Here is a 26,361-nt window from a genome sequence, read left to right as displayed (position 1 = left end):
AGGCCCAGAAAGAGTAAATGACGTGCCCTCAACAGTCAACTCCTGTGTTCCTGCCACCCTTCTGATGTCTTTATACCACTCCAGGCTCACCCTCACGAAATGGAGGTTACCTACTGAATGCTGGATCCCCACACCCATTTGGAGACCACAGGGTCCTTGGGCTTTACCTGCTGTCCTTGACCCCTCAGCCAAAACTCCAAGCTTGCTCCGTTTCATGATATTTTATTTTCTAAAACCCATGACGAATCTCATGTCCTATCACCTTGTCTTAAGACACAGTTAGCAGGCACAGACAAATCCCCTGAAATACCTGTTCTTAAACCTGAATTGCCACCTTGCTCCCCGGCAGTGATGGACATGGCCCGGCCAGGAGCCAGGTGGCTGGTTTCAATGGAGCCCAGAAACTTTCTTCCCTCCATACAAGGGCTTCTGTTGCTCTTCAGAAAGTTACTCAGCAAGTGAAATAGAACACAGCCTAGCCTTTATTCTCAGATCCCACTCTTCCTCCCAGAACAGTCGTCCAGGTTGAATAGCAGCCAGTGTTGCCTGAGAGAGGACCAGGGAGCACGGGTGGAAGGTGGCAGGGAAGGACAGTCCCCGTACAGGCGGGCCATGGGTAACCATCCACGTAAACATGCAGGTCTTCACAAGCCCTGGGCTGGAAGGACTTGGGCTCAGTCCTAAAGAAGTCTGACAGCCAATGCAGGAGACATAAGAGAACAGAGTGAGGACCAAGGAGAACTGCAGGCTGATCTGAGCTCAGTAGAAGGAAGAGCCCACCACAGACAGGGCGAGTAAAAGGTAAATGAGTCATACAGCTTCTTGCAATGTTTTTCCAAGTTTAATCTTCCATTCATACAGATTTTGACTATAATGTGAACAATGACTCTGGCTGGTTAAACATAAAGGTTCCAATTTAGCACGGCCATCCTTTTCGGCATGGGTAGAAGTTCTAGGAGTTTATGTGAATGGTGCCCAAGAGTGGGGGTCGGACTAGCCTGATAAATCTACTTTTCTGCCAGTGGTGGTATTGGTATGCTGAGAGTGTGACAGATCTGCTCTGTCAGCACCAGCTCTTATCTGGCCCCTGCTGTAAAGAGAAGAAACAGCTTAAAATGTAAGGAAAGTATCCGGCCTCAGAGTTCAGAGGGACTCTATCAAGGCTCTCTTCTCATTGGTATGCTCAGCAGCAGCTCCCACTCTGGCCCTTCTGGCTCCTCAACACAGCTCCCAGATTACTGTAAAAGGGTCACCCTGCAGACCTCAAGCCACGGTCAGCACTGCCTCCAGGCTTGTTAAGGCCCTTACTATCTTTGTTCTAAATCCCAGTGTCTCCAGGAAACCACGGCTCCGGGTCACAAAATAGTGCTCCTAGTTAGGTCCCCGAATTGATAATACAAACTCCAAAAATGTTAAGAAACTGCCTCCCTGCCTTCAGCTCCCATTTGGGCTGGGCTGCAGAGTAAAGACGTAAGGGCCAAGAGTCCCGATGGCATCTCTACACTCCCTCAACATTTCTCAGGCAGCTTTTGTTCTCTTTTACTTAACACTTTTACAGAATTGCTCATTTAGTACAAAGTGTCACTGCTATTCATGTGGCATTTCCTAAGGGGGGCTTAGGAGGTTACTGATGTGGTCTCTGGAGCTTGCACTGTTTTGAAAATGTCAAGCAGCTCTCTGCACACCAGCATGACTCTGACAGGCCCTTCTTCCAGAAACACGGGAAGCAGGCCTTGACAAGCCAACAGATAGTCCCCGTTCTCTCTCCAAGTGAGTGCCATCAACCTCCTTCAATATCCACCCTGGGCACCACATCAGTCCAGAGTCCTGGGGTCAGAAGATCTGGGTATAAACCAGAACAAGCCACCTCAGGTCTCTGAGCCTCAGTTCTTCCGTTTACACACAGGGAAAGGTTGTTGTGAGGATATATGAAAGGGCATCACACAATGCCTGGCATACAGAAGGTACTCAATTAACGTCCATTGAACCTGGCTGTGTCTTGACAACGGCGGTAACTAACAGGCATCTAAATTGGAACAGGGCAAAACCAGAACGAGTCTCCTCGCCTCACTCCCACCAAACTCAATAATCTTCCCTCCAGGTTTCCCTTTGTCCACTAACAGCATCACTACTCAACAACCTAGGAGGCATCCTCCACTCCTACCTTAACCTCCACATGTCATATATTAGCAAGTCTTGCTGTCTCCATTTAGAAAACATACTCTGAATCCATACACTTCCTTCCATGTCTACAGCCACACCCTAGTCATCACAGCAGCCACCCAACTGCTCTTCCTGCTTCCACTCTGGCCTCTATACCATCCATCATCCTCACTGAAAGCCTGATGGATCTTTTAAAATGTCAGATAACACACACTTCCCCTTTAAACCATACAACAGCTCCACATTACCCATAGAGTTAAAATTCAAGCTCCTTACCTTGGCTTCCAAGATCCCAGGTGATCTGGCCCCTGCCTAGCCCCATCCTTTTCCTACACCACTCTCCTTCTTCCCTACTCTGCTCCAGCCACACTCATCGCCTTTCTGCTCCCTGAACACCAAGCTCTTTCCTACTTAACAACCTTTGTACTGGATGCTCTTTCCCCTGTACTTAACTGGTTCCTTGCCATTCAGCAGAATTATCATCTCAGAGCCCTTCCCAACCACCCACTGAAGTAGTAGCTCCCAGTCATATCACATCATCCTATTTTAATTATTACTGTTATTTTTCTTACTGATGATCATCAGTATCCCTGACTAATGGTATATTCCAGGAGAGTAAGGACCTTGCCTGTCTTTTTACTGCTATTATCAGCCCATAACAGAGTCCAGCTCTGTTATATGTGCTGAATGAATGAATGAGAAATAATGACTAAGGAAACTCCTACTTTAAAGTGAGGTCATGCCTCCAAATAGGCTAGCTAACCTTATAGAAGTTTGGACTCGGGTCACAAAACGACAAGAACTTGAAGGGTCATAAGCCATCCGAAGGCAGTGGCTTCTGCTCTTACTACCTGAGGAAGGATGCATCAGAGACCAGCATGCTAAAATCGCTTCATCCTTGGCTCTCTCCCAACTGTGTTACAATATAATTTGGAGAAATTAACCCTCCCCTGCAACCCCCTCTACCACCCCTGCAAAGGAGAAGGAAGAACACTCAGCAGAGAGAATCAAAGCGTGGAATGCAAACACCCTGGAGGCAATTACTAGGTGATTAAAAACACAGAGGAGGACAATACAAACATCACCTGTATCTCCTTTTTGTGAACTGGGAGATTATTTGGTGTGAAACCTGCAATTTGGTGATGATTATACACTCTCACATTGCTTTCTACTATTTCATCGGTGTTTGCTCTCCTCCCCTTCTCCCCTAGCCCAAGTAAGATCCTAAGTTAACCGCAGGGCTGGGAGCAGTTCTTCACTGATTTCTAATGTATCCCCCACAGCACAGAACAGCAATGCCATGGAGCAGGCTCTTGAATTCTTTTATCTCACCAGCCAGAGCACAAACTCACACCACCTTCAGGAAGAGGTTGTGCAGAACCCATCTCACTTTCTGATTTCAGCAGCCCAATGTATCACACATGCCCCAGCGAGAGTGGAGGAGGCTGGGGCCCCCAGGCCCTGATGAAGATCCTACACCCAGGCTGGGAGAGTCCACCAGCCCTGGGGAGTGTGGCACAGACCAAGGAAGGGCCTTCCCCATCCCCACGATGTCCATGCTTGACTCACACCCAGCTAGGCAGAGACATGAAATTCAGCCAACCCTCAGACCCAACACCCTGAGGGGTAGTCAGGACCCGCTCTCCTCACCTAAAAGTGCCAAAGGGGGCTAAGCCCAGCGCAGACAGAGCTGGGCTCAAGGGAGTCACAAAATTAATGGAGTGAACTGAAAGCTCTCAAATCTTGCAAGAGGGAGGGGTCTCCTTCCCAAATACTGAATTTAACAGACTGAAGTCTTCTGGCAAAATTTGAAAAGTTCTGTATTTTATTAGGCTCTCTAAGTGTTTTCAGATGCATTCAGTGGCCAATTCATTTCATAAATTACCTCTTCTGACCCAGTAACCCACACTGCAAGCCTCTCTTCTCCCCGAGCCCCCACATGGGGCTCCAATACTTAGGACTGCTGGTTTAATAGGAAGTTTTAATTGTGGCTCCACAGGACTTCAATAACCATGAAAAGACTAAAGCCCAACTCCTGACTGAATGAAGAAATCAAACCCAGATTGCTTCCCTCTTTTTTTTTTTTTTAAAGCAAGTTGGCAGAGAAGCAATGTAATGGGAGTGAAGAGACCAGTTCTGTTACTACCAACTAGTTTAACGCCCCTGAGCAAACATACAGTCTTGCTGGGTTTTAGTTTCCTCATCAGTCCAATGATGGGGTTAGACCCTCCACCTGGAGAAGCCACCTGAGGCCTCCAAAGCATGAACCCCAGGTTATTCAGAGTCATACACGCTGGAGTTCAAACCCCAGCTCTGCCGCACACTGGAGGTGTACGACCTTGAAGGAGTTAAAGACCTTTCTGAGCGTGTTGGTTTCTTTATCTGTAAAAAGAGGAGCCAACTCCAATTCTGCGAGACTGTTAAAAAGAGCACTCACACTGATAATGTGCCTGCCCCAGAGCACTCAACCTTCAGTTCCTGTCATATTTTTCTTTTGCTAGCTCTAAATCTCCACTCTAACAGAGTTGTTTTGTCTTTTCTATTTTACAAGCTTCAGTATTATTAGCCTGGCTAAAGAACACTTTTTTTTCCCTTTGAGTTAAGGCAAAACACTCAGCCTCCTGTTTAAACTTAAACTCCCTCGCCAAGCCAAGTAGTTTAAGATCAATAAGCACATTCCTTGAGCCACACTTCTGTCCTTCACTGGTTGGAGCCCAATGGCTCAGAAAAAAGTGAACGTTAGTCGCTCAGTCATGTCTTACTCTTTGCAACCCCACAGACTGTAGCCCACCAGGCTACTCTGTCCATGGAACTCTCCAGGTAAGAATACCGGAGTGGGTTCTTTGGTGGGTTCTCCATTCCCTTCTCCAGGGAGATTTTCCTGACCCAGGGATCGAACCAGGGTCTGCTACACTGCAGGCAGATTCTTTACCGTTTGAGCCACGAGGGAAGCCCTCATGGCTCAGAAAGCGCAGCCTAAGACAAAACAGCGTCCCCAGCAGGCTGTCTGAGCCAGGGACACACACTCTACAGAAGTTTCAAAACTGCACAGAAACATTTTCTACCTTAAAGAACATCCAGTTTTATGCTTCTACTTAATGCTCTTCAATAAGTCAGACTTCTCAAGTATAAAATGAGAAGGCTAAACCAGGTGATGTTTTAGAGATCCTCCAGCTGTAACATCTTAAGACGCTGAGGCTCATCTCAGACTATTGCTGGAGCCAGACTGAAATGTAACAACACTGCACATAATTGAAAACACAAAGGAAGGAGGCAGAACAGCTGTCCTCCCCAGTCTCACTTGCTAACAGAATATCTTTCGTAATGACAGCACGGAGGTGTAGTTAATACTTCTGTCCTGTTTATTCCCAATTAAACTGGATTTTTTTTCTTAACTGCAGGTGCTCCCAACCACTCCATCGAAAACTCCCTTTCTCTCACTCATGACTTGACTTTCACAAATCAGAATACATCACGGTAAAGTGAATCCTAGAAACCAGTACAGAACTAACCTGCTCCTGGGCTGTCGTTCTCCATGGGAAAGGCAGCAGGCATGCTTGCTCTCTGCTGGGGCTCCATGCTGTGTCTTCCCAGCGTTCCCAGTTCAAGTCAGACTGGGAGGGAGGCTTGCAGCCCGCCCGCTCTATTTCAATTTTGGTTCTGGAGCCGCTGCCTCCCAAGGTGTTACAAATCCTGCAGCCACTGGCTCCTACTCATTCATTCTCCTCCCTACCCCCTCCCCCATCCCCACCCTCCACACACAATCTGCAATCTGGCAGCAATGCAGGAACACACTTCCAGCTGTGAGTCACCGCCCCACTGTGGCCAAGCAGAGCACTAGCTGGGGTAAACAATGAGGCAGGCAATCTGTGTCTCCAGGCCCCAGTTCTGTTCTTGGAGACCATGGGGTTGGCTGCCGCTCTGGTAAGAGGACATAAGAAATACCTCCGCTTGTGAGCCCTGGAGTCAGAATGAATTGCTCACTCAGTTCTGCTCTGCCATACTGAGGCTGAAATCAGCCCCAAAGCAGAGAGCCTTTGGTGGAGAAATGAAGGATCCTTCATCACTCTCTCTCATGATCATGGTCGGGAAGAGCCTGAGCAGTTACCAACCATCATACTCACTCCCGGTGGTAACAATCTGTGATTCTTTCATCACTGCTTGGGATGGCTACGGCCCTCTCTGCATCAATTTAACCATGTTGCTCTAACTCCCAGAGCAGGCTTGGAGAGGAGAAGGGCCAGGCAAACAAAGGCATCAAGGTGCCTCTATCCCCATGGCCTGAGAGCAGCACTGCGGCTCTCCACTGCCTCTAGGTGGGTCACAAGTTATGATGCAGTTGGAATATGAGCTTCACAGGGCAAGACTTCCGTCTTCACAGCTATGTTCCAATGCCTACATGGTGCCTGGCACACAGTAGGTGCTCAATAAATATTTGCTGGCTGAAGAAAAATGCAAGGGGTTTTGTTCAGAGTCTACTTGGGATGACAGTTTTACTAAAACCTGTATCCATGAGCATCATGTTTTCCCTTTTAAAAATTTCTATATCCTTCATAACTCCCACCACTGCTTGTAGGGAGTATTCTATAAATCTTTAAATGCAGAGATAAATCACTGTGAAACTGAGGAATCTCAAGCATTAGGGCCCCTCACTTTCACCAGCCCCTTCCCAGGCATGTGCTTTCTACAACTGTATGCATTCTTAAACGAGACCTCCTGAATGTTATAAACATCAAGCTCCACAAAACAGATCTGCCGCCGTAGAATGAAAGAATGAAGGACTCACAAGCCCTCCTGATGCATTATCCTAACAAGGACATTTGAACTGACAAATCCTGTTTTAATCACAAAGGAGACATGCTCTCAACTACCAATATATCCTAATTGATCACAAGTCAACTGCTTGTTAAAGCTGGAGTAGGATTAAAAACACAAACTCTATCCATCCAACATTTATTTAGCCCTACTATGTGTTCAGCAGAGTCGGACACGACTGAGCGACCTCACTTTCACTTTCATGCATGGGAGAAGGAAATGGCAACCCACTCCAGTGTTCTTGCCTGGAGAATCCCAGAGCGGGGGAACCTGGTGGGCTGCCATCTATGGGGTCACACAGAGTCAAACACAACTGAAGCGACTTAGCAGCAGCAGCAGCAGCAGCATGTGTTCAGCGGTGAGAGTTTCAGGATAAGACAGTGAGTAGAACATAATTATCCCCACTGAACAGGAGCTTACAGTTCAAAAGAATAAACTGATATGGTCATAAATAGATACAATGATAATATTAACCATAAATAATATAAATATTTATAACTACAGATCAGAGTGAGTACCGCAATGTAAAGTACAGCAAAGCACACCTAATTGCCAAGTGTCAATCTGCTGGGTATAACAACTCTAAAAGGTGAATCATTCTATCACCATTTTTCAAAAGTGAATATTGAGGCCCAAGGAGGTCAAGTGCCAACCCCAAGGTCATATAGCCAGTAAATGACAAAGTCAGATTTCAAGCCCATATCGCCTGACTCCAAAGTACGGGCTTGTTCTTAGTGGTTACACTTCAGTCTATGGCCAGTTGCGTCACAGAATCTCCAAAATGTCTGGGGAGACACACTGTCAGTAGAGGCACAAGAACCACTTTGAGCACCAGCAGAGGCTGGCCAAGCTCCAAAGCCCACGCTCCTGAGAGCTTACTCACCAGGTAGATAGCCATAACCCTTGTTCACTCACCAGGCAACATACAGGCAAGGATCAGTGACAGCTGGCTGGGAGCTGGATGAGGCCACATGAGCAGCTCCCACCTGGAGTCCTGCCTCCAAACTCCCTCATCCTTGCTGCCAGATGGATCATGCTGGAACACGGCTCTCATTCCATTACCTCCTGACACACACCCTCTCCGTGGCTCATCATCCACTAAAGCCTTCTCTACTTCCCTAGACCCTCGGGTCCTACCAAATTTAACGGTTCACCAGTCCCCAAGTCACCCCATCTTGCCCACCCCTGGGTTTTGGCTCCTGCAGTCTTCCTCCTCAATGAGTTCTGCCCAACCTTCAAGGCCCCTTCTCTTCCCAGTGGTCCTTCCTGATCACTCCAGATCACTCAGCCTTCTTCCTTCCTTGTACTCTCAGCACTGAAGTTTTACACTCGTTATATAGCAATTATACTTCCCCAAAACACTTTTCATTTTACCTTACAAAAATTAGGTACAGTCGTCCCTTGGCATTTGTCAGGGGTTGGACCCTCCCCAATACCAAAATCCACAGATGATCATGTCCTATAAAAGGGCATAGTATGGTAAGCCCTCCTTATCTGCAGGTTCTGCATTCTTGGATACAGAGGGTCAACTGTATTCCAAGTCACAGACAAGTATAAACTAGAAAGCAGGAGACCCCTTTCTTGCCTTGAATTCAGTGTCAGTGTCAATCTCAGAGGCAACAACTTTGCCACTTTCTTATGCATTCTTTTTGTTTTTTGCCTTTATGAAATTCTCACGCATTAAAAAATATATATACATGTCATTTTAAAAAGAAATTACATAAATGGAATAAAACTGTACATATATTTCTGTAACTTGCTTTTTTATGCTATGTATCTTCTATTCCTTCATATCTACATGCAAGGATGAACATAAGCAGCCCTCTCCACACACAGCTCCACTAGGATCTCCTACCAGACCAACCTATATAGAGAGATGACCCAGGAGCCCACCCCAACATGTATGAGAGGGTTCAGATTGCTTACCCGCAAACCAATCTGTTCCCCCAAATTCATTTTAGTTAAACCACACAGACCCTGATGCTGGGAAAGAGAGAAAGGAGGAGAGGGGGACAACAGAGGACGGGATGGTTGAATGGAATCACCGACTCAATAGACATGAATTTGAGCAAGCTTCAGGAGATGGTGAAGGACCGGGAAACCTGGCATGCTGCAGTCCATGGAGTTGCAAAGAGTCGGACACCACTGAGCGACTGAACAACAACAGATATTTTAAATTGAGCCCAAGTTTAACAACAGGAAATTTTCATATAAATACTCAGCCCATCCTGGTAAATCAAAATCTATGACAACACTAGGAGCCCATGAGAGGTGGGATGGCCTTCTAGTTCACTGCAGTCCCCACCACTCCCTACTGTTTCCGGATGTTGAGGGTGTACACTTAGTGCTATTTGTCATCACACCTGCATTTCTCCTTTCCCTACAGGAGAGAAGTTTCTTCGTGCCTGTATCTCAACCAGAACTAGGGAGACAAAGATAAACCAAGTGGACAGAGTAAAATGAATTAGACAGCATACATACAGTCAGCTTTTCCATTATCCACTAAGCCTCTAGAGACATTTGAGTTTGCAACCCCAATCTGATTCTAGAGAAATCAGATTCTAGGGAAGCTCTTCCTCTTAGGACGGAGGTCTGTTGTAAAGAATAAAGATTTCTTGCATAAGAACTAAAAGAAGATGGCAAAAATAAGCCAGAAAATTTCCCTCTCACAAAAAAACAGAAAAATCTTCCCAACAATAACAGCAAGTAGTCATGCCCTTAGCCTTCTCTGACTGGTCTCCTGAAAAGGTGAACCCCATGACAGTCAGCAGACTTCTTGCATAGTGTGAAAAATACAGAGAGGCACTACCAACAGTCTGTCCCTAAAGAACTCAAAAGAGAGGTGCCCGAGACTGCAGCCCCCTATGGATATTGACAGGGGTCACTGATGGCAGAAGGGGGATCCTGAAACAGAAAACCATCTGAGCATGTGCCCCAGAATGAGACCACAGACCTCCTTCTGTGAAACCTGAAAAATGCATGTTTCCATACGTGAACCGTGAACTTCCAGATGTTCAAGCTGGTTTTAGAAAAGGCAGAGGAACCAGAGATCAAATTGCCACCATCCGCTGGATTGTCAAAAAAGCAAAAGAGTTCCAGAAAAACATCTATTTCTGCTTTATTGACTATGCCAAAGCCTTCTCTTGAGAAACCTATATGCAGGTCAGGAAGCAACAGTTAGAACTGGACTTGGAACAACAGACTGGTTCCAAATAGGAAAAGGAGTACGTCAAGGCTGTATATTGTCACCCTGCTTATTTAACTTCTATGCAGAGTACATCATGAGAAACGCTGGGCTGGAAGAAGCACAAGCTGGAATCAAGATTGCCGGGAGAAATATCAATAACCTCAGATATACAGATGACACCACCCTTATGGCAGAAAGTGAAGAGGAACTCAAAAGCCTCTTGATGAAAGTGAAAGAGGAGAGTGGAAAAGTTGGCTTAAAGCTCAACGTTCAGAAAACTAAGATCATGGCATCTGGTCCCATCACTTCATGGCAAATAGATGGGGAAATAGTGGAAACAGTATCAGACTTTATTTATTTGGGCCCCAAAATCACTGTTGATGGTGACTGCAGCCATGAAATTAGACGCTTACTCCTTGGAAGGAAAGTTATGACCAACCTAGATAGCATATTCAAAAGCAGAGATATTACTTTGCCAACAAAGGTCCGTCTAGTCAAGGCTATGGTTTTTCCAGTGGTCATGTATGAATGCGAGAGTTGGACTGTGAAGAAGGCTGAGCGCCAAAGAATTGATGCTTTTGAAGTGTGGTGTTGGAGAAGACTCTTGAGAGTCCCTTGGACTGCAAGGAGATCCAATCAGTCCATTCTGAAGATCAGTCCTGGGTGTTCATTGGAAGGACTGATGCTAAAGCTGAAACTCCAATACTTTGGCCACCTCATGCAAAGAGTTGACTCAATGGAAAAGACTCTGATGCTGGGAGGGACTGGGGGCAGGAGAAGGGGATGACAGAGGATGAGATGGCTGGATGGCATCACCGACTCAATGCGCATTGAGTTTGAGTGAACTCTGGGAGTTGGTGATGGACAGGGAGGCCTGGCGTGCTGCAATTCATGGGGTCGAAAAGAGGAGGACACGACTGAGCGACTGAACTGATGGTGTCTCAAGCATAGGCCCCGAAGTCCAGGCCTCATAGCCGTCTGTATCACAGACAAGGAAACTGCTCCAGAAAGCAACTTTGAAACATTGCCACCATCTTTTAAAAGTAACTGCTTGGGACTTCCTGGTGGTCCAGTGGCTAAGACTCCATGCTTTCAATGCAGAGGTCACAGGTTCAGCCCCTGGTTGAGGAACTAAGATCCCACAAGCCATGTGACAAGGTGAGAAGAAACTGCTTCTGGGTTGGGGTGAGGAAAGAAATAGGTAAGGGAGATTAAGAGATACAAACTTCCACTTGCAAAATGAATGAGTCATGGGAATGAAATGTACAGCATGGGGAACGCAGTCAATAAGTAACTAATTCCTTTATATGGTGACATACTCTAATCACACTTATCCTGGTGATCATTTTGAGATAGAAAAAAACCAGTACTTTGTGTAAGAGGAACAAGCATAGCACTGTAGGTCAGTTATACTTCAAAAACAAACAAAATATAAAACAAACCCACAGAAAAATAGATCAGATTTGTGGTTACCAGAGGTGAGGGTGGGGTGGTAAAGGTAGGGGCTGGGTGAGATGAGGGAGGGGGAATTGGAGGAAAGTACTACAAACTTCCAGTTATAAGGCAAGTAAGTACTAAAGATATAATGTGTTGTTTTTGTTGTTCAGTTGCCAAGTTGCGGCCGACTCTTCGTGACTGCAGCATGCCAGGCCTCCCGTTTCTCACTGTCTCCCAGAGAATCGGTAATGCCATCCCACCATCTCATCTTCTGTCGCCCTCTTCTCCTTCTGCCTTCAATCTTTCCCAACATCAGGGTCTTTTCCAAGGAGTCAGCTGTTAGTATCAGGTGGCCAAAGTATTGGAATTTCAGCTTCAGCATCATTTCTTCCAAAGAGTAGTCACACTTGATTTCCTTTAAGGTTGACTAGTTTGATCTCCTTGCTTTCCAAGGGATTCTCAGGAGTCTTCTCCAGCACCACAGTTCGAAAGCATCAATTCTTCGGCGCTCTGCCTTTTTTATTGTCCAGGTCCACATCCGTACGTGACTACTGGAAAGATCATGGCCTTGACTATACACACCTCTGTCACCTAAGTGATGTCTCCGCTTTTTAACACACTGTCTAGGTTTGTCATCGCTTTCCTGCCAAGAAGCAATCGTCTTCTGATTTCATGGCTACAGTCACCATCCGCAGTGATTTTAGAGCCCAACTTGATAAATATAATTAGCACTGCCGTATGTTATATATGAAACTTGTTAAGAGTAAATCCTAACAGCTCTCGTTGTAATTTTTTTTCTGTTTCTCTAATTTGTATCTAGACAACATGACGGATGTTCACTAAACTTACTGGGATAATCATTTCATGATGAATGTAAGTCAAGTCATTATGCTGCACACCTTAAAGTTATAGAGTGCTATATGTCAATTATATCTCAATACAACTGGAATATAAATAAAAATAACTGCTTCTGAGAGGCACACTCAGGGGGAATCTTTTTAAAAATATTTATTAATATATTTGGGTGCATCGAGTCTTACTTGCAGCACGCAGGATCTTCTACTTAATTGCCCCGAGCAATGTGGGATCTTAGTTCCCTGACCAAGGATCAAAACTGTGTTCCCTCATTGGAAAGCAGATTCTTAACCACAGGACCACTGGGGAAGTCCCAGGAGGAATCTTAAAAGGCACACAATTACTAGATGATCAGACCTGAATGATACTGCATTATTGGCTCCCAATAATAATATGTGACATAAGTATATTCTTTCTTTCATGTAATAAATATTTAAGAGCTAACTAAATGCCAGCCCTGTAGGATCTTACACTTGAGTAATCAAGAAGAGGGAGGGGATGTGTCATAGCTTAGACTCCATATCCTGTCAAAGGTGAACAAAAGGACAGAGTTTTTCGGATTTTCAGATTCATAAATGATAATCTGTTTTCACAAGAGCTGTGAATTCTCAGTTTAGTAAGCCAGCTTGAGACCTTTTATCATCAACAGGAAGCCTTGCTTTCCAGAAACCACTGTATTAAGAATTTCAAAGCTGAAAATGACATACAGCTCACCTCATCCAATCTCTTTGTTTCACAGATGAGGAAACTGAGGTCAGAGAAGGTTAGAGAATTGCTTAAGGTCATAGTTATCATTAACCAGAACATACCACTAGGTTCCTGAAAACAAGGATTATGGGGGGAAAAAAATCATCATCACATTGTTTTAAAATTATTTCCTGCCTTTTAAAAAAATCCATCTTTCAGTGACTAATTACTACTAAAAAACATGAAAAATATATTTTAGAGAGCTGGGAATCCTCATGTCCAGTCAAAAAAAGCTTGCATAGAAATCCAGTGCCACTGCTCTGGATTCAGGGAAGTGTTAGCTACTCAGTCGTGTCTGACCCTTTGTGATCCCATGGACTGTAGCTTTCCAGGCTCCTCTGTCCATGGGATTATCCAGACAAGAATACTGGAGTGGGTTGTCATTCCAAGGGGTATATAAAACACATGTTGGGGAGATGGTCATGTGAAGACAGAGGCCAAGATTGAAGTGATGCATCGACAAGTCAAGGAATGCCAAGAATTGCCAGCAACCCCCAGAAGCAGAGAGAGGCATGGAATAGAGTCCCCTACAGAGCCTCCAAAGGAACCAAGGCTATAAACGCTGTGATTTCAGACTCCAGGCCTCCAGAACTATCAGAGAATAACGTTCTGTTATTTTAAGCCACCAGGTTTGTATTAACTTGTTGTGGCAGCTCTAGGAAATAATACAAAATCTGTATTAGTTAGCGGTGTTGATTTACCACAAACCCAATTAGTGTGGAAAAGCTGTCACAAAGCCATTAGGACCTTCAGTTCAGTTCAGTCACTCAGTCGTGTCCTCCTTTTTGCTACCCCATGAATCGCAGTACGCCAGGCCTCCCTGTCCATCACCAACTCCCAGAGTTCCCCCAAACTCATGTGCATCGAGTCAGTGATGCCATCCAGCCATCTCATCCTCTGTCGTCCCCTTCTCCTCCTGCCCCCAATCCCTCCCAGCATCAGAGTCTTTTCCAATGAGTCAACTCTTTGCATGAGGTGGCCAAAGTACTGGAGTTTCAGCTTTAGGGTCATTCCTTCCAAAGAAATCCCAGGGCTGATCTCCTTTAGAATGGACTGGTTGGATCTCCTTGCAGTCCAAGGAACTCTCAAGAGTCTTCTCCAACACCACACTTCAAAAGCATCAATTCTTCGGCACTCAGCTTTCTTCACAGTCCAACTCTCACATCCATACATGACCACTGGAAAAACATAGCCTTGACTAGACGGACCTTTGTTGGCAAAGTAATGGCTCTGCTTTTGAATATGCTATCTAGGTTGGTCATAACTTTCCTTCCAAGGAGTAAACGTATTTTAATTTCATGGCTGCAATCACCATCTGCAGTGATTTTGGAGCCCAGAAAAATAAAGTCTGACACTGTTTCCCCATCTATTTCCCATGAAGTGATGGGACCGGATGCCATGATCTTTGTTTTCTGAACGTTGAGCTTTAAGCCAACTTTTTCACTCTCCACTTTCACTTTCATCAAAAGGCTTTTGAGTTCTTCTTCACTTTCTGCCATAAGGGTGGTGTCATCTGCATATCTGAGGTTACTGATATTTCTCCCGGCAATCTTGATTCCAGCTTGTGCTTCTTCCAGCCCAGCGTTTCTCATGATGTACTCTGCATAGAAGTTAAATAAGCAGGGTGACAATATACAGCCTTGATGTACTCCTTTTCCTATTTGGAACCAGTCTGTTGTTCCACGTCCAGTTCTAACTATTGCTTCCTGACCTGCATATAGGTTTCTCAAGAAGCAGATCAGGTGGTCTGGTATTCCCATCTCTTTCAGAATTTTCCACAGTTTATTGTGATCCATACAGTCAAAGGCTTTGGCATAGTCAATAAAGCAGAAATAGACGTTTTTCTGGAACTCTCTTGCTTCTTCGATGATCCAGCGGATGTTGGCAATTTGGTCGCTGGTTCCTCTGCCTTTTCTAAAACCAGCTTGAACATCAGGAAGTTCACGGTTCACGTATTGCTGAAGCTTGGCTTGGAGAATTTTGAGCATCACTTTACTAGCGTGTGAGATGAGTGCAATTGTGTGGTACTTTGAGCATTCTTTGGCATTGCCTTTCTTTGGGATTAGAATTAAAACTGACCTCTTCCAGTCCTGTGGCCACTGCTGAGTTTTCCAAATTTGCTGGCATATTGAGTGCAGCACTTTCACAGCATCATCTTTCAGGATTTGAAATAGCTCAACTGGAATTCCATCACCTCCACTAGCTTTGTTCATAGTGATGCTTTCTAAGCCCACTTGACTTCACATTCCAGGAATCTGGCTCTAGGTGAGTGATCACACCATTGTGATTATCTTGGGACTCACTTAATAGTGGTGCAGGGTCTAAGAAAAGGGACGTTTTAAAAAAAACAGTTCTGTTTTGAACTGATCCAAATATTGTGTTCACTTCTGGTAACCACACCTACAGGCCAGAGTGGAAAGCTGGAGCATGTCCAGGAGAGAGAAGCCAGGGCCGTGAACAGTCAAAACCACTGAAGGAACTGGAGTTTTAAGACCTAGGAAGACTCAGGGCCCACAATTGTTGTCATCACGTCTGAAAGGCTATCATGAGAAAGAGTGATTTGATTTGTCCCCTGAGGTCCAAGATGGAGTCACTGGGAGGCAGATTTTTCAAGGAATCAAGTGTCCACAACACTACAGCATGGCCTCTGAACATCAGACTGGCTGGCTGCCTCCTGTTGGTGGGCGTTTTCAAGCCCAGGCCAGAAAACTATTTGGCAATATGTTGGTAAGGAATGGACACAAACCCCAGGCCTGCAATCTGCCAAGATGACCTTATGCTCCTCTCTAGCTCTGTGAATCTATTAATTCATGAAACACACCATTTAGCAATTATGTGAGTCAAGAGATTTCTGAAATACATGGGTAGGATGATGAGATCCTGAGCATGAAGAGAGATTTTGGTGGGAATACAAAGCAAAAAGGCCTCGCACAGAGCTGTGGCTGAGAACCTATGCCAACCTCCCAGGAACCTGGCCACAGGAGAGGTGTTCACAGCCCTGTAGTGGAGGCTGGCTTAGGTTCCTTAGCCCCTTCTCACAGGAAGCTTACACTAAGATTGACAATACCTCTGTCAAGCCTTTTCTTTTAGATACACAGCTTTAACAGTTCAATGCAGCCAGGATCTATTAACAAACCACTGGGGCTATATTCAAAGTAACAGTCACCTCTCTTCTGAACACCTGCCATGATGAGTAACTGCCTGAGATGCTTGCATATATTACCTCTAACGGTCACTTCAACACTGCAAGGTATTATCATCTTAGGAAACAGGTTACAAGCAGTTAATTCATTTGTCCAAGACCACACGTTTCAGGATTTAGGATTTCCACTGGAATCCAGGTCCAGAAGCCAAACTCTTTTCCTACAGCACGATGTCTTCTCTGCACCCTACGTCAGGCATTTAATTTGTTCAAGGTAAACAACAATACCAGGCAAAGGGGAATGCAGGCAGGTGGCTTTCCCTCTCTGGGCCTCAGTCCTCTTGTCCATAAAATGGGAAAAGGTTGGAGATGATGAACACAAGGAGACCTTCCATCCCTTGACACCTGGTGCTACTCGGCTAGATTCCTTTACCCCATGTCACCTTCCACACTGGTGAGGCCGAGAAAGCGGTGACAGGAAAGATGGTAACGCTGGTACTCACAGCCAAGCGGACACGGCTAGCAAAGTTGTTCTGCCTGCTGCCGGGAGATCAGGGCAGTGAGGGAAGGAGGAAACCAAGAACAGGGACACATTTATGAGCTCACGTGCAGGTGTGCAGTCTAGAATGGCCTGCATAAGTCTTGACATTTAGCACTTCACTCCAGAAACCAGGGCTGTCCTGTAACGTACGAGCCCAGAGACCTGAAGGCTTCCTGTACCAGGGCCCTGCGATGTCCAGGAGGATTTAAAGTGCAGGGTCTCTGTTTGGAAGTTGTCTGTAGGGTGTGAGAGGTAAAGTAGTCCAGCCACATTCCAGGGGGAAGAACCTCTTGCAGCTGCTCTGCCCAGCGCAGCCTCCACAGTGCCGTCCTGAATCAGGTTAGGGCGCCAGTCCATCCAGCTGCTTCCTCACAGGCCTGCTCAGGACCTCCTAAGGCTGCCTATTTCCCAACGGTCCCTCTGGGGTCTTCCTGCAATGGTATTGACATAGCCAAGGGACTCCAGAGCCCTAATCACACAGGGCGACTGGCCCAGCATCCCTCCATGACCCAGGAAAGGGGGATCATCCCACCCTCAGTGCCGAGATGTGGGTGGGGCAGGGGGAAGGATTTCAGAAATCTGGTCAGGGAGGGGCTCTCGCTGCCTGTCTCACTTCTAGATGAGGGCAAAATGGGATGACTTCGGAAAGCCCCCACCCAAACCCATTTCCTTCTCGGTTTCCTAGTGAAGCCATTCAGGAAGGGAATCTCGGGTCAAGAGCCCAGCAGGAAGAAGGCACGTAACCCACAGGACCCAGAGTACCCAGACCTTCCAGTAAGCAAAACATGAAGCCCAGACAGAATATCCTGACAGGGCTTTCTGGTTCTAGTCTAGTTTTTATTTTCTTGGGGCGGGGTGGTGGGTGGTGTTGGGTGGGCAGGGAGGCAGGGCAAAGCAGGCCTCAAGAAGGGAGGAGTCAGGGGGGAGACATCAAAGTCCGTGCAAGAGTATGGGTTTGGAGCCAGAACTAGGTTCCATTTCCCATCCCACACTGCAGTGTAGGTTCTGTGAAAGACCTTCTAAATGATGAGTGGCATCAAGGCGGTAAATAGGGCAGATGGTCTTACCGAGGTCCCCTCTCCCTAAAGAAAACTCACTAGCTCCCCATATCCCTAAATAGAGAGCCCACCATGCTGAAGTGTCAGATTTCTGCAGATAGCCCAAAATGTGTGTGCAGGAGTCAGAGGGCTGTGGATAAAGAATCACACAAGGTGAGACAGAGATCTGCAACAGTTACTGCAGTAGGTACATCATATTCCAGGCACTCTGCAGGCACTATCTCATGCCTTATTACAATCCTAAAAGTTAGGTATTATTATGTCCATTTTACAGATATGGAAACTGAGGATGAGAAAAATTAAGGGGCTTGTGCAAGATTACACAGCCAAGTAGGGGCAGAGGTAGGATTCAAACCTAGGTCCTTTGACTCCAACTCTGGAGACATGGATCACAGGAGGGTCCAACTGTCTGAAATGGACTCTGGAGTCAAAGGATGGATTACTCTCCATGAAAACATCATGGCCAAACTGGCTCCTTATATTTGCAAGGAAAGAAGAAAACTTTGGTACAGGGTAACCTTGTACCTTGTATAATCACTGCCTTTTCATGGCAAAGGGGCTTGTGTAACTCAATGAAGCTATGACCCATGCCGTACAGGGCCAGCCACCCAAGACAAACGGGTCATAGCAGAGAGTTCTGACAAAATGTGATCCACTGGAGAAGGGAATGGCAAACCACCCCAGTATATTCACCGTGAGAACTCATGAACATATAAAAGGCCAGTACTTTGGTCATCTGATACGAACAGATGACTCATTGGAAAAGTCCCTGATGCTGAGAAAGATTGAGCGCAGAAGGAGAAGAGGGTGTCAGAGGATGAGATGGCTGGATGGCATCACTGATGCAATGAACATGAACTTGGGCAAACTCCGGGAGACGGTGAGGGACAGGGAGGCCTGGCATGTTTCAGTCCAAGGGGTGGCAAAGAGTCAAACACGACTGGGTGACTGAACAACAACAAAGGCTTACTAGAAGCCATTCTTACCAGCATCTTCACACTGAAAATAAAGTCCACCTCCCAGTCTGAAGTCCCAACCTTCCTAGCATGGGTACTGGCTAAAGGCTAGAGCCTAGAACTTATCTCTAACCTGGAATGACTCCTGCCTTTGAAGAAGGTAATGTAAAGGAAATGGGAATGCAAAACTTCTTAGACCCCTCACTATCTACCTCTCCAAGACCCCCACTTTGGAGACAGCTGCACATCACAGGTGGCACAGTGGTAAAGAATCTGCCTGCCAGTGAAGCAGATGCAGAAGACCTGGGTTCCATCCCTGGGTTGGGACGATCTCCTGGGGGAGGAAATGGCAACCCACTCCAGTATTCTTGCCTGTGAAATTCCATGAATAGAGGGCTACAGTCCATAGGGTTGCAGAGAGTCAGACACGACTGAGTGATTGGGCACGCATGCATACGTCACTGACTCTGAATCACACATTTAAACTGTGTTTTTCCAGATTCAGACTCAATTCCCCAACATCAAGCTATGTTGGCAGAAAGAGATGCAGACAGCAGAGAGAGAGCTCAGTGAATCATTTTCTCTGCTAGTGATGGTATCTGATGCATGTTAAATGCCTCCCTGCAATTCCTCAAGTGTCTATTAATCAGTGAACCAAGAACACAGAAGGCGCCAAGGAAAAATCTGCCACTGAAGGGAAAAAAGCAAATTGTGAAAAGCCTCCTTACTGATGCACAAAGACTTCTAAACCCAAGGAGAGGCAGGGATAATAACAGCCCTGTCACTGAGACACTTAGTCCAACTGGTCACAAAGAAAGACATCAAAGAGCCCAAGGGGCAAATCCAGCCTCATCTGGATGCTGGTTGGTCATGGGGAGAATCCGCCAAACTGATTAAAAGACAAACTTGCAAGTGCTCTTGTTGAGCTTCAGTTTCCTCTCCCCTGTAGGCCCTGAGATACTACATGTCCTCCCCAACACACATGATCAAACAGGGTACACGATGGTCCCCAAAGTTCTGCCATCCACCAGCCTCCCCCGCTCCTGCCCCGTGCTAAATATCCTCCCTAGAAAGCTCCTTCGCTGCCATGTGTGTGTTTCCTGAAGCAGTATTTCCAGTGTCCACTCTCTTCTGCCCTGGATCCCTAGGTCCAAGTGCCTGCACTTCTACCAAGAAGTCAATCAAACATAAAATCAACATAGTCCACAAAGGGACTCTTCCCACCCTATTTCTCCTCTTTTATTCCCCATGTTGGTGAAACTACCATTTCACAGTTCCTAACCAAGGGCGTCTAGAAAAATTACAGTGACATTTTTGTTGCCCCAACCACCAGGGAGCATTTAGTGGGCAAGGGACCCAAGAGGCTTAACGACATTGTCCTGCACAATGAAAATTTCGCAATGTCAACAGTAATATCATTTGTAAATGCTGGAATCATCCTACCACTTTCCCTCATCCCATTTCAGTCATAGACTCTCAACTCCACTTTCTGCTTCACCAGGCCAGCCCATCGTCTTCATCCCCACAGCCACTTTCACTGGATGCCAGCAGTAGCCTCCAAGGTCATTATCCAGTCTCTGTACTTGCCCACCTACCCCCAGTTCACTTTCAACAGTCTCCACACAACTACCAGTAGTATTTCTAAACCTATACATTGTCATCACTCCTTGCCTTCAAATAATAACCCATCAGCTCCCCTCACCTTCTGGATAAACACCCATCATTATTCATTCCCTGGCTCATGGTTCCCTGCTCCCCAGTGATGCCTCTGTGTCACTGCATACACTGTCCCTTTTTTCTTGAAGGTTGTCTCCTCTCTGGCTAACTTATACCCATCCTTTAAGACTCAGTGCAAGGATCATCTCCACCTAGAAGCCTGACATCAGGCAGAATTAAGTACATTTTCAGCTTATTCTCTTTTTGTTGTTGTTGGTCGAACCACGCAGCTTGCAGGATCTTAGTTCCCCAATCAGGGATTGAACCTGGGCCATGGCAGTGAAAGCACCGAGTCTCAACCAGTGGGCCGCCAGGGAACTCCCCTCCGTCTTATTCTGATTATTGTTCTCGCCCTGCCTCTCTGTGGGCTCTGATTCTCCAGCATAGAGCCTAGTGTACAATATGAGCTCGATGAATTAGAATTTACAGCTTATACAGTACTTACAGCTGACAAAGCAACACCTCATGCAATGCAATGCCTGGAGAGGGAGTTAGCATCATTGTTACAGTTTTATGGAAGAGGAACCCAAAGTTAACTTCTTGCCCAGCTTCACAGGGCTAGCATAGAGGTGGAGCTAAAATGAACCAGGTTCTCTGAGGGCAAATTCTTTGCTCTTTGTCACAATACCACTCTACATGAAAGATTATGGAAGAGATACCCAGTTGGGGGCGGGTGGTGTCATAAGCCTGTCTTCTTCACACCTGCAGACCGAGCTCTGGAAAATCCATCCATATTACTCGACTGCGCATCATCCTTCCTCGCTTCCCCTTTCCACACCCATACCACACAGTGCAGAAACCCCAAAGCCAGCGAAAGGGCCTGGTCTTACTGTCAGAAACAGCCACTCTGCCTGCATGCTGACTGATGGCGCCCATGTGCAGTTAGCTGCAGAAGGGGGAGAACGGGTTTAAGTGGCAGCATTTAAAGTTGCCATGCATTAAGTGCAAGCCTCGTTCAATGGACTGCCCATGGAGAAAGTGGGTCAGGCAAGACTTCTGAGCACCAGGAGTGGGGCAGGAGGGCTGGAACAGGGAGGAGGCCTCCCCAGCTGTCCTGCTGTGCCACGTGAAAGGTTTTACCTCCTAATTGCTTTCTGAGAGCTTTCACGAGCACCTCACATATGTCATTTTGCTTCAGGAGCACAAAGTAATTAGAAATTGGGTTTCAGACTTTACGACTCTAACCATGGCTACAAGCAGAGCTCATTCCTTTGCACGCGGGCATGCACGCACACTGGCTCAAACTCAAATTTAAGGTGATTAAGGAATTGTGCGGTTTGGCTCTGTAGCCCTCTCAGGGGGCAGGGGAAATGATAAATGCACATTTCAGGGCTGTGGATGGCAATCTCTACCCACTTTAGCAGTGTCATTCAGACGTCACCATGACAACCACCAAAAGGCTTCCTTCCTCTGTGGCAAAGACAATAGAAGTTTTAATTAAGGCCATTCTTTTTTTTCTTCTGATCAATGGACAAAAAACATCAACACACTGTTGCCCAGAAATACCTGACCAAGAACACTTACAGAACTCAAAATTCCTTCTGCTTTACTCAGAATCACATAATCTCCATCCCCAAAGCTGTCTTCCTGTCCTCTCAGTTCAGTTCAGTTGCTCAGTCATGTCTGATGCTTTGCGACCCCATGGACCACAGCACACCAGGCCTCCCTGTCCATCACCAATTCCTGGAGTTTACCCAAACTCATGTCCATTGAGTCAGTGATGCCATCCAACCATCTTATCCTCTGTTGTCCCCTTCTCCTCCCGCATTCAATCTTTCCCAGCATCAGGGTCTTTTCAAATGAGTCAGTTCTTTGCATCCGGTGGCCAAAGTATTGGAGTTTCAGCTTCAGCGTCAGTCCTTCCAATGAACACTCAGGACTGATCTCCTTTAGGATAGACTGGTTGGATCTCCTTGCAATCCAAGGGACTCTCAAGAGTCTTCTCCAACACCACAGTTCAAAAGCATCAATTCTTCAATGCTCAGCTTTCTTTGTAGTCCAACTCTCATATCCATACATGACCACTGGAAAAACCATAGCCTTGACTAGACAGACTTTTGTTAGCAAAGGCATTACTTTGCCTATCCTCTCAACAACTCATATTTTATAGATTTGGAATCTCATAAATTCTAGCTTGTCTAGATCTTTTATCAAACATTATAAAACTAGGTAAACATTCCAATTTGATTTTCTGACCATAATTGCAGAGAGGATTTTCATCACTTTTATTTCCGTCATAAAATTCAAAAGGTCTAGCCTATTTTCATGAAATACTTTCAACAAACTCTGAAAAAACCCCAAGATTAGATAAATGTCCAGTGGCCTCTGGGCAGGTGCAGATCTAGATGTGAAAACTAGCTTGGTTCCCCTGGGTGACCTTGGGTTAGTTACTTAAACTCTCTGAGGTTTAGTTTCCTCATCTGGAGGATGGAAGTAGCAATATCTACTCCGGAGCACTGTGAGAAGTAATGACGACGGTAACATGCCAGCACTCTGCTTGGTACATAGTGAGATATCAATAAATGGCAGCACGTGTTATTATTTTTCTGCCTTATTTTGCCCTACAAGAATTAATTAGGCCCTGTCCATTCTTCCTAGGAGACGTCTCTGGTGTGTCTTGGCTCCTCTCCCTTCTCACAGTCCTAAATCCAAGCTTCCATCGTGTCTCAGCTCTTCACTGACTCCCTTGCCTCTAGATTCTGCTCTCATTCACTGTCCTCATGGTCACCCATCCAGTATTCTTTGGTCTATGAAACTCTGATAGGATTCTCATGGAGAATAATACGGGTTTACTGAAAAATATGTTAAAAGGCCTAAAAAAAAAAAAAAAAAGGCCTAAATGAAAGGACAGCTAGAGAACCCCAATGTCATAAAGATGTTGCTTCTTCCCTAAATTAACCTATAAATCTAATGTGAAACCAATCGATATTTCATAGGTTTTTCATAGATCTTCACAAACTGATCTTAAAATCTAAGTGGAAGAGTAAAAGGACAAGATTGCTCTGCTGTGCTTAGTCGCTCAGTCATGTCCAACTCTTCGCGACGTCATGGACTGTAACCAGCCAGGCTCTTCTGTGTATGGGGATTCTCCAGGCAAGAATACTAGAGTGTGTTGCCATGGTCTTCTCCAGGGGATCTTCCCACCCAGGGATCGAACCCAGGTCTCCCACATTGCAGGTGGATTCTTTACCATCTGAGCCACCAGGGAAGCCCAAGGATACTGGAGTGGGTAGCCTATCCCTTCTTCAGGGGACCTTCCCAACCCAGGAATTGAACTGACGTCTCCTGCATTGCAGACAGATTCTTTACCAGCTGAGCTACAAGGGAAGCCCAAGGACGATGACCAAGTACACTTCATTATCATAGAAAGTTCTATTGGACAGCTTACTCTAATCAATTTTTCGCTTCCATGGGTTTTTATTTTGGAGAAATGCATTCAATATAGACTAAAATTTAACACAAAAATAGGTAGGTGGGGGAAAAATATTTTAATAATACCAACAGGTGGTCTTCAGAGGTGGTTACTTTCTCTGCCAACCCAGTCTAAGAATCAGGTGAGGGAAAGGGGAGGCAAAAGAAGTGTGTCTCAGGCACTGTGCTATGCATTTTCTGTATGGTTTTCATTTAATACAGGCACACCTTGTTTCATTGCACATCACAAATATTGTATCTTTCTACAAATTGAAGGTTTTGGCAACCCTGCATTGAACAAATCCATCGGTGCCATTTTTCCAACAGCATTATATTTAAATTAAGATATACGACTTCCCTGGTGGCTCAGCCTGTAAAGAATCTGCCCACGATACAGGGGACCTGGGTTCGATCCCTGGGTGGGGAAGATCCCCTGGAGAAGGGAATAGCAACCCACTCCAGTATTCTTGCCTGAAGGATTCCAAGGACAGAGGAGCCTGGCGAGCTACAGTCCATGGGATTGTTAAAGGTGGCTGCAACTGAGTGACTAACACACAGGTACCTTTTTTAAGACATAATGCCATCACACGCTTAACAGACTACAGTATAAAGTAAACACAGCTTTCATATGTACTAGGAAGCCAAAAAATTCATAAGATTCTCTTTATCACAATATTCATTTTATTGCAGTGATCTGGAATTGAACCCACAATATCTCCAAGGTGTGCCTGTGTTCACCAAGAGCATGGAGGGTACTAGCATTATTTCTATTAAAGATTAGGAAAACCTTAAGAGGGATAAATGACGTGCCCAAAAGTAAAGAGCTCTTGTAAGTGGTAGAGTGAGGACCCAAACTCAGAAAAACTGAGATTTCTCTTTCTACCATACTTGTGAGCTATTCCAGGCCTGCTCTTAAAGGTCCTAGGCATCAGAAAGAGAAGAGAGAGCCAGGGTACCAGGGGGTGCTCAGAAGAGTGCTGGCAGGCTCTCTGGGGTGAGGTGGGGGCCAGGAAGCTAGTAGACCTGCTCCCCCCACCCTTACTCCTCACTTACCCCTTTTACCTGGAAGGCACCCGGACCCTACTTACAGACAGACACACGTGCACACAGTAAATGAGAAGGCCTCAGGGCCCAGAGCTCACCACTTCTAGCTTGAAAAATACAGGTCATGCTCCAAGTTGCCTACTTAACGTGCAATAGGAAAAGAACTCTCCATTTAAGCCTCTCATGGGTTGTAAATCCTCAGCTTTACTCTGATTTCTCGACAGCAAATTCTGCCCTCAAACATATAGTTGGATCTCAATACATTTTACTTCACTGATCCATAAATCCTGTTAAAAAGCAAAACAAAATGTACGTACGGTCTTACCTCAGGTAGAAGGATGGGGGCTACGGTGAATTTCCCTTCTGTGAAGGCCTTGTAACTTTCATGAGGTATTTTACTGGGTTCCAAGTAGACTATGAAATGCTGGCACCAGCAATGGAACAAATTACCTAAGGGCACAGACCCCACTACATTTCCTCCTTTTACTCATATTCAATTTGACCACCCATCACCACCACCCCTACCTCATGTTCCTGATCATCTTTCCCTCTCACAAGTTGTGCGCAAAGCTGTATATGACATTGTGATCATTAACAACTTGGTGGTTCTTAGACACAAAGAGCAAATAAGAAAGGAGAGGATAAAAGGCAGGGGGCTCCGAGAAGTGACTGGATTCTGACACCAGCTCAATTCAGGGCACACACGTGTGTTACTTCTCACTTTTTTCCCCCCAAAAATGTCTTTTCTAGGATAAGATTCTATAAAATTCTCAAACTAGTTCAAGCGGCACAACATGCAGAAGTCATGATGTTCTTTTTGCACAACCCAATGGAATACATAGTTTATGACAGTCTTTACTTTTGGTTCCCTACTTATAAAAGCAATACATACACCTCAGAGAAAAACTGAAAAACCCAGAAAAGTAGACAGCTGAGAAAGCCACCTCTAGATCCACCAACCAGACAATCAACTGGGAATTAAATATTTAATTTTGAGCTAAATTAAATCCATCCTAGTGAGGAAAAATTAATACAAGCCAAAAATGGAGGAGAACTGTATGGGATTTATCTACTATTTCCTAAATTCTACCATTAGTGATTCATTTCTTTGGGTAAGAATTGTCCTTCCCGGCTTTTCTTTTCACTCTTTTTGGTTTAGTAACAACTTAATGGGGCTTCCCTGGTGGCTCAGTGGTAAAAAATCTTCGTGCCAATGCAGGAGATGCAGATTCGATTCCTGGGTTGAGAAAATCCCCTGGAGAAGGAAATGACAACTCCAGTATTCTTGC

General features: G+C 45.6%; 1 protein-coding gene across 10 annotated transcripts in view; it reads right to left on the bottom strand.

Annotated features, from left to right (window-relative positions):
* PLEKHA7 (pleckstrin homology domain containing A7) overlaps window positions 1-26,361 on the bottom strand; it is a 229,963-nt gene that overhangs the window by 94,121 nt on the left and 109,481 nt on the right. Inside the window, exon 1 of one of the 10 annotated variants that reach the window (XM_061440684.1) lies at window positions 5,676-5,903. The exons of the other annotated variants lie outside the window; for them this stretch is intronic. The gene's annotated coding sequence lies outside the window, so the exon portion shown is untranslated. Of the gene's footprint in view, window positions 1-5,675; window positions 5,904-26,361 lie in introns of those variants that run through there. 10 annotated transcript variants of the gene reach the window in all.

The sequence above is a fragment of the Bos javanicus genome, chromosome 15 (assembly GCF_032452875.1).
Source record: "Bos javanicus breed banteng chromosome 15, ARS-OSU_banteng_1.0, whole genome shotgun sequence".
Classification (NCBI taxonomy): domain Eukaryota; kingdom Metazoa; phylum Chordata; class Mammalia; order Artiodactyla; family Bovidae; genus Bos; species Bos javanicus.
The sequence above is the reverse complement of the archived record's forward strand: the minus strand, read 5'-3'. Positions and strand labels throughout refer to the sequence as shown.